Source organism: Aquila chrysaetos, assembly GCF_900496995.4.
Source record: "Aquila chrysaetos chrysaetos chromosome W unlocalized genomic scaffold, bAquChr1.4 W_unloc_6, whole genome shotgun sequence".
Taxonomy (NCBI): domain Eukaryota; kingdom Metazoa; phylum Chordata; class Aves; order Accipitriformes; family Accipitridae; genus Aquila; species Aquila chrysaetos.
The window spans coordinates 264,868-274,478 of NW_024470326.1; positions in this window are offsets into that span (position 1 = coordinate 264,868).

The following is a 9,611-nucleotide window of genomic DNA, read 5'->3' on the forward strand; positions in this document are numbered from 1 at the left end:
TTCAGCACGGCATATGTCACTACCAGGAAGCAAGTCCTGGGGCCGCTTATATGTTCTATCTTTAATAGTCCGAGGATGTCCTGAGGGCCGCTCATCATCAGAGTCATCAATGAAAGGGTTCTTTGTCGGCCCCATGGCTTTGGCCACCCTGCGCGCCTGCCAGAGGACTGGGCAACAGACCCCACGTCCTCTGTGGGAGAGGACTGCCCTCCCCCCACGATAGGGACGTCTGGCTCCTTCATCCTATCCCTTTGTTCTTTAATGTCTTTGACGGTTTCAAGGAGCTGGCGCCAAGTCATCAGGAGGCTGGCTGCCTCCTTAGACCCTCGGGACGCACTGTCAAACAGCTTGTCCCCGAGTCCTTGCCACACAGGCACACTAAATGCAGTCACTGTATCTGCTTTATATCTGTGTTGCTTGCCCCATGAGAGCATTTTCCGCAACATCAACTCTTCTACTTTAAGTCCTCTCTTTTGCAATATTACTTTCCACATATTTACAATTCCGGCGTCCTCTTTACTGAGGGTCCTGCCCATGTTCCCGGCAGCTCACCTGTTTATCTCCAGGTGTCAAGTATCGGTCCGGACTAGCAGCTCTTCCCGCCTGCTCTCAAGCTATGCCGGGCTCCGTCTCCACTGCTCTCCTCGCAGTCACAAGCATTATTTACAGCATCACGTCGGGGTCACCAATTGTCGTGGTCGAGACGGACAAACGACACGTACGCATTCTTATACTACAAGCAAAGAAGGTTTTTTTATTACTACAAGCCAGCAAATTTATACCCATTATACTTGTTACCTTCTACATATGTCTGTCCCTTATTGGTTAAAAAGTTGTCAGAAGTTGTTTTTTTCACCCCTCATTGGGTGACTTTTTCAGGTTCCTTATCACAACTGCAAACGGTCAACACATTCCTTAAACTTAGTTTCCCAGGCATGCTTCTCATCCTTTCTTATTCTCTCACGGGAACACTGTAATCTTGTCAAGGTCAATATCCTCCCCAGGCCCCTCTAGTCCAGCCGAGGTCCTCCACAACCACAAGAAGCCCAACTTCCCTGAGACAGAAGTAAGAGCAGGAGAGCTTGAGGATCTGGGGGATTTCACAGAAGAACTGGTCCAGAGCACTGCCTTGGCAGAGTGGTAGTGAAAATGTATTGGCTGTGTGCAGCACAGCCTAAAGGAAAGCGCTACCCCAGGCGGCTGCTGCCATGTTGGCACAAGCTCTGCTTCCCAGGAGGGTCCCATAGTGCAGGGGCTTGCAGATGGCAACGTAGCGGTCATAGGCCATGGCAGTGAGACGATAGAACTCTGTTGTAGCACAGAAAACAAACAAACAATAAGACATGGGCAGCACACCCTTGGTAGGAGATGGCCCTGGTTGTCCCACAGGGAATTGGCCATAGCTTTGGGGAGAGTGGTGGAGATGGAGCCCAAGCCGAGGAGGGAGAGGTTAAGGAGAAAGAAGTACATGGGGGTGTGGAGGTGGTGGTTGCAGACTACAGCGGTGATAATGAGGCCGTTTCCCAGGAGGGTAGCCAGGTAGATGCCCAGGAAGAGCCAGAAGTGCAAGAGGTGCAGCTCCCACGTGTCTGCAAATGCCAGAAGGAGGAACTCAGTGATAAAGCTGCTCTTGGACATTTTCTTCCTCTGAGCATGGGCACCTGTTCAAGGAGTAAAAGGCAGTGACATTAGGAGAGACTTCTCCAAGGACAACCCCATGCCATTTCTCATAGAAATCTCCCTCCCTGAGCTGAATGAGGAAAAAGTCAGCTCATTCCCCAACCCTACCAACGAATGACATGCTTCCTGACCATTTATAATACAGCTTAGACACCTCGTTTCCATGAGGACATCTCTGGGGCGGGACCCCCCAGAGTCAGAGTCAGAATAGAAGCTGACCCTGCACCCCCATGCCAACTCCAGAGATCAAGAATATGGCAGACAGGTGGGGAAAAAAAAGGAGTAATATGACTACGGCTCTGAAAAAACGAAGCAAGGGGAGGAAGGCAGGCATGTGCTGAAGCCACCCAGCTGTGCTCTCCACCTCCCTTTTAGCCTGTTTGTTGTGTATTGATTGTAGGACACACGCACTTCTAGACTGGAGGTCCAGCTGCGGAGGAGGTGATTTCATGCCCTAGACCCGTGGCCTTGGGGACAGAGGCTGTGCTGGGTGGGAGAGGAGTCCAAGGGCTTGCTACGGGGAAGTTGTCTGAACTGCAGGGGATGTCAGGATGCCCTCCTCTCACGGCATTTCTCGGAGCAGCTCCTTCACACTCTCTGCCCATGTAGCTGCTGCCTGGAGCTCAGTACAGCTGGTCTTCAAGAACAGCATCCTCCAAGCTCTCTTAGCCATTGAAAGGCAATTCGAGGGCACCATAATGAGTGGTTACTACTTCAGGAACTGTTAAAGGAGAAGCAAAGATACTGTGTGGCCACTGCTGAGTTTAGTAACAACAAGTGTAGGTAGATCTGAGATACTCCATGTCCTCTTTGCCTCAGTCTTCCCCAGCAAGGTTCTCCCAGGCCTCTGGCTTGAGGCAGGACACTGGAGGAGAACAACCAGCAAAGGATGTGGCTCAAACCAAGGGGGTCCTTGAGCAAACACAATCGTTACCAGGTCTATGGGACAGGTGGGGCGGCAGCTGAGGGAGCTTAGAGTGGCAAGCCAATGTCACAGTGAGGTCACTCTCCATTGCCTTTGAAAGTTCATGGAGACTGAGGGAATTATCTGATGACTGGCAGAACCCAAAAGTTGCCTGCACCTTTCAGAAATGCCCAAGGATGAGCAGGGGAACTAAAGGCTGTCCCCAGAGTGTGTCCCACCCAGATCCCATTTCTGGGTGTGTGAAAGACAAGGTGCCTGGATTACACAGGGGAGGTTGTGTACCTGGCCATCCTCTTCTGCTTTCTGTAAAGGAAGGACCAGATCGGCTGGAGAGATTGAGAGAGTGCTCTCTTTTACCTGGAAGTCAGAAAAGGCATTCAGCATCCTCCTCATCTTGTGTCCAAATTAGCATATTACAGTCTGCATGGATGGGTAAGTGGTTAAAAAAACACCTGGACAGTTGGGCTCAGAGGGACATGGTCCATGCATGGTACTCTGCCTGAAGGCATCTAGCCAGTAGGGTCCTGCAGGGGTCTATGCTGACACCTGCCCTGTTTAACATGTTTATAATGACCCGGAGGAGATGAGAGAGTGCTTTTTCAGAACATTTGTAGATGACACCCTATTGAGGAGAGCAGACACTACACTGAAGCCAGGGCTGCCATTGCACAGTTTCCTGTGGCCAATGGATGGGCCAGGCAGGAACATAAGCTAAAGTCCTGTCCTTGAGGTGGACAAAGCCCCTGCAATGATACAGGCCAGGGACTGCCTGCATGGGAAGCAGCTCTGTGGGAAAGGCTCTGGTGGTCCCTGGATTTCACTAGGCAAAATGTGAGCCATCAGCAAAGGTGGTCACCTGTGTCCTGGGCTGCATTAGCAGGAGCACAGTCAGTGGAAGGGATTATCCCCCTCTGCTCAGCACTTTTTCAAGCTCATCCAGATTACTTCTCTAGTTTTTTACCCCCCACCATGACAGACAGAGACTGGCAAACTGGAGAAAGTTCGCTGGAGGGCCACTAAGGTGGTCAGGGCTGGTGCACATGTGCTGTGAGAAGAGGCTGAGAGCTCGGGCTTGTTCAGCCTGGAGGAAGGAAGCTCTTGGCAGAAGACACAGCAGTATGGCACTGTCGCAATAGAGATGGACACGACAAACATCAGATTGTGCAAAAATGGCTACTTTATTGTTCTAACAAGCTTTTTTTATAAACTTTCTTCAGAGTATGTGTTCATATATGATTGGTTTAGTTAGTACTAAGTCCCTTGCTCGGGACTTTCCAGACTCTCAAGGATACACCACAAGCTGCTCAAGGTCACTCTGCTCATGCACCGCCAGGCATTCGGCAGATTCGCTACGTTCCCTGACAATTCCCCCTTTTTGTATTTGTGCTAAAAATATTGCTCCGGCAGCCCTCTGCAGGGCCCTTTGCAGAAGGCTGAGAAGACAGGGCAACATTAGGAGCACAGTTATCACAATCAAGATCACTACCCCCACAGTCTTGAGCAGAGATATCAACCATCCAGACAATCCCCAACCCTCGAACATATTTCCTAGCCACTCTGACTCATCGCTTTTTGTCAACTTCCTGACTTCCTTCTTTAAGCCCTGTCACTCCTGTGGTCTCTTGAGGGTGTATCTGATCTGCTCCTGAGGGCTTTCCAACAGAGAGCTGCCCCTGGGCAGTGCCCTGCTGCCAGGAGGTGCCTACAGGGCAGAGCTGAGCACACAGCTGGTGGCACTGGGTCTGTGAGCACTAACAGGGAGGAGACATGGGAACAGAGAAACAGCTCCTGGCAGCAACAGCTCCAGGCAGCAGAGACATGGGCAAGAGGTGAGAGGAACAGGCTAATGGCAAAGGCTGCGAGAACTCCCTGTCAGCCATTCAGTGAACATGCTTTTCCCCTAAAAAGGCCCCTGGTCTCCTCTGCCACCTAGTAAAGCCTCTGCCCTCAGAGCTATGGGGTTCAGGCAGCAGCTGCCTCCTCTGCAGCCATAGGTCACATAAAGGACTCTCCTGAGTGCCCCTCTGTCCCTTCCTGGCCTTGCCTCCCTTGGCAGAAGCATTGGGATGTTTCTCCCTTTTTCTCCACCCACCCCTGTGCTGCTGTTCTTGTTTTCAGGCTCTCTGGGGATGGGGGGGTTCAGGTCCTGCCAGGTAGATCTGTCCACGGGAGCAAGGTGCCCAAACCCCCTTCTACCCTGTGGGTCTCTGAGCAAAGCAGTCCCTGGGGTGGGGATAAAGCTGACTCTCCTCTCAAGACACCCTAACTTCAGGGCATCCAGAAGTGCTTAGCTCATCACTGGGGAGAGAAGTGTGAAGGTCACCTGCACTTTGAAACAGGATTCCTCAGGTCTGAGCAGTATCCAATTTCCTTTCAGAGGAACATTTGAGTGTGGTCATGCTCCAGCTATGAGACAAGTGAGCCCAGGGCAGCTGAGAGCAAGGCTGATGGACAGACCAGCCATCCTCACGCTGTACAAAGGGTCTGTCCCTTTGCCTCCCAGGACTCTCAAGATAGCACTTGCCGTGTAGAAGAAATGTGGAGGATGTCTGCCTTCAAAAAACCACTCCTCAGATACGAGAGGTAGAACAGGAGCAAAACAATCAAAAAAATCAGCACAGGTCTTCTCTGCAGTAGGGTGACTCTGGAGGGTCAATGCTGAAATCCATTTGATCTCAGGAGTGGATTTAACCCGACATCACTCCTGGCTCCTATTTGCCTATTGGTACACAGCAGGACTAACTCCTCCAGAGCCCACAGCAGATTGACCTGCTCCCTACTGCACCCTCAGCCAGGACAAGCCAGAGCTCAAACGAGGGAGCTGCATGATAGTCTTCCTGGAAGGACAGACGCAGTGTGGAGGTTTCTGTGAGAGATGGGATTGGTTTTGTTAAGAGAAGTCAGTCCTCACTTGCCACTGCCTTTTCCTCCAAAGACAGGCCCTCATGGTCAGAGGAAGCACATGTCCAACAGCAGCTCCATCACCCAGTTCCTCCTCCTGGAGTTTGCAAATACACGGGAGCTGCAGCTCTTGCACTTCTGGCTCTTCCTGGGCATCTACCTGGCTGCCGTCCTGGGAAACAGCTTCATCATTACCGCTGTAGCCTGTGACCACCACCTCCATGCACCCATGAACTTCTTCCTCCTCAGCCTCGCCCTCCTCGACCTGGGTGCCATCTCCACCACTGTTCGCCAAATCCATTGCCAATTTCCTCTGGGACACTAGAGCTATTTCCTACTAGGGATGTGCTGCACAGATCATTTTCTTTCTCCTTTTCTTGTCAGTAGAGTCCTCCCTTCTCACCATCATGGCCTATGACTGCTACGTTGCCATCTGCAAACCCCTGCACTACGGGACCCTCCTGGGCAGCAGAGCTTGTCTCCACATGGCAGCAGCTGCCTGGGGCAGTGGGTTTCTCCATGCTGTGCTGCACACTGGAATACATTTTCACTACCCCTCTGCCAAGGCAATGCTGTGGACCAGTTCTTCTGTGAAGTCCCCCAGATCCTCAGCATCTCCTGCTCAGATGCCTACCTCAGGGAAATTGGGCTTCTTGTAGTTAGTGCTTGTTTAGCATTTGGGTGTTTTGTTCTCATTGTGCTGTCCTATGGGCAAATCTTCAGGGCCGTGCTGAGGATCCCCTCCAAGCAGGGACAGCACAAAGCCTTTTCCACGTGCCTCCCTCACCTGGCTGTGGTCTCCCTGTTTGTCAGCACTGCCATGGTGGCCTACCTGAAGCCCCCCTCCACCTCTGCCCCAGCTCTAAATCTCATAGTGTCAGTTCTGTACCTGGTGGTGCCTCCAGCTGTGAACCCCCCCATCTACAGCATGAGGAACAAGGAGATCCAGGATGCTCTCAAGAAAATGATTCTACCAATGATATTTCAGCAGCAATGAGGTGTCCTCCTCTCCTCAAAAGCAATCTCACAATTATCTCAGGCAACGTCTGTCTAGTGGTCATCGTATCTGTTATAAACATGCCTGTACACAAATATTTGCTTTCGTCCTGCTTCTCCAGAGGATGAACTGAGTCTATCTGACCCAGAGACCTTCTGTAAATGAGTCTGTCACCATGCTACATTTGACCTCCTTTGTGACATCTCTGTAATAAAAGGAGATTTCCTCAGTGCCGTGTGTGAAGCTTGGGCTTTTTTTCCCAAACGGGGGTACAGAATACACTCAGGGAATTGCAGGCTGAAAGGACTTGCTGTTGTGCTTGGGTGCTGCATGGGCTGAGGGGATGAGGGAATGGGGTGTTGTGTAAGAGGAGGGCTGGACTGAGTCCTCACCTGTGAGTGCCCAGTGCCACTGGAGATCCTGAATGGGATAGAGGCATCTGCTGGGGACTGTCACATGTGGAAGGGCTGCTGACTGACTCATGCCCTTCAGGGAGGTATCAGGAGCCACCAGGACACGCACCAGTGTTGGGTACACACTGGATAGTTTCACAATAATGTCAAAGCAAAGGACGGGTAAGCTAACCAGGGCTAACGAGGACTCTGCAATGTCAGGAGAGGCAGTGGGGGCACAGCAGGAATGGGGAAGGGAGACTAGAGCGCGGTTCATGTCACCTTCAATGAGAAGCCATGGGCTGGATCCAGTGACAGCCTTGAACACTTCCTGAGACAGTTGGAATGCCCTTTGATTGTCCACAGACCCATGGGAAGGGTCTGCTTCCCAGCCTGATCAGCACGGCCAGTGTGGGGTCACCCCGTGGCCCAAGGGCTCTGCAACGCCCTTGCTCTGCAGAGTAGCACTGCCAGCTCAGGGCCTTGCAGGGAGCAACTCTTTACTCATGAAAGAAAAGGTATAGCTCTGGGTGTCCTGGTCCAATATCTGGGACCAAGTCGGCGAGCTGTGGCCTACTTCTCGAAGCAATTAGACAACGTTTGCCTGGGATGGCCTGGTTGTCTGAGAGCCGTCGCTGCAACTGTGCTATTGATCCAAGAAGCTCGCAAGTTCACCCTAGGACAGAGAATTACAGTGTATGTTCCCCACATGGTGATCACTGTGCTTGAACAGAAAGGGGGGCATTGGTTATCCCTTAGTAGAATGCTGAAATACCAAGTGGTGTTGCTGGAGCAAGACGATGTTTACTTAAAAACTACTACTATCGTTAACCCTGCTGTGTTTTTAACAACTGATCAAGTTGAAGGAGAACTGGAACATGATTGGCTCCAGACAATTGAAGAAGTCTACTCCAGCCGACCAGATCTCCGAGATGCGCCAATGGAAGAGACGGATTGGGAACCATATACCGACGGAAGCAGTTTCATCCGTGATGGAAAATGCTTAACAGGATATGCGGCAACCACTACTGAGAAGGTAATTGAATCCCGAGCTTTGCCTACAAATGTATCTGACCAAAAGGCTGAATTGATAGCTCTTACTTGAGCACTGGAACTAACTCAAAGAAAGTGAGTCAACATTTGGACAGACTCAAAGTGTGCTTTTGGAGTAGGACATGCACATGGAGCAATAGGGAAAGAAAGAGGACTGTTATCTGCACAAGGAACCACCTTTCAGCATGCAGAGCAAATACTGAAATTGTTAGAAGCCATTCAAAAGCCAACAGCAGTCATGATAATGCACTGTAAAGCACGTCAGTCAGGTAGGACTGTCCCTGAAACAGGTAACTGATTGGCTGATAGAGCTGCTAAAGATGCTGCAGAAAAAGGCATCCTAGCACTAGTTCCAGAGAAAAGTGTAAATTTACCTAAAGATGCTCCAACTTATAATGAAAAAGATGAAGAATTAATTATTAGATTGCAGGCTAATAAAAATGAACCAGGATGGGCTGTAACACCAACAGGTCAAATAATAGTCCCACCCGCAATAATGAGAGAAATTGCCCGGGCTGAACATAACAAAGTACATTGCGGAACAGAAAACCTTGTTAAGCATTTACAAAAGTGTATTTTGAGTAGAGATATGACAAAGATTATTTGAACAATTACAATGGGATGTGAAATTTGTATACGCAATAATCCCCAAACCAGTAATAAGATTACTTTTGGAATGACGAAACAAGGAAATTCTCCAGGAGAATGCTGGCAAACTGATTTTACAGAATTGCCCCGAAAAGAAGGATATCGATATATCCTAGTTCTCTTTGATACTTTCACTGGGTGGCCTGAGGCTTTCCCTTGTCGCACCAACAAAGCAAGAGAAGTAGTTAAAGTCTTGCTCAAAGAGATAATACCAAGATTTGGGGTCCCTGTAGGAATGTCATCTGACAATGGCCCTCATTTTATAGCAAAGATTGTAAGACAGTTGGGCAAGGTATTGTCTATAGATTGGGACTATCACACCCCATATAGACCGCAAGCAAGTGGGAAAGTAGAAAGAATGAACACTCTCAAGCAACAGCTGAGTAAAATTTGTCTGGAAACCTCGCTTACATGGGTTAAAGCATTACCCATGGCTCTATTAAGAATCAGAGTACAGCCAAAAGGGAAAGGAAATTTAAGTCCTTATCAAATGTTATATGGGAGACCATATCAAGGGTCCTATGTTCCAAATACCTTGAGCGCTTTCGGAGATATGTCTTTAAAGGGTGTTATGATTTCTTTAGGAAACTCTTTACAAGAACTTCATCAGTATGTCTCCACAGCTGGACCCTTAGAATTGGACACAGCAGTGCATCCCTTCTAACCAGGAGACTGGGTATACGTAAAGTCGTGGACTGCAGAACCACTAGCTGAGAAGTGGAAAGGACCGTATCAAGTAATTTTAACAACATATACAGCAGCAAAGGTTTGGGGAAAAGGACCTTGGCTTCACTATTCAAGAGTAAAGAAAGCACCAACAGGGAACTGGAAGTCTAAAGAAACCGGTCCTTTGAAATTGAAAACCTATAAATAAGTTTCATGCTATGCACTTGGGAGAACAATTGTGTAAAGCTTATAATATTGGGGTAGTTACTAGGGATATTGTCAGGGGCAGTAATCCTTTTGTGTGTTACAGGTTTTACATATTTTCTTTTAAGTTGTCCTAAACATAAGA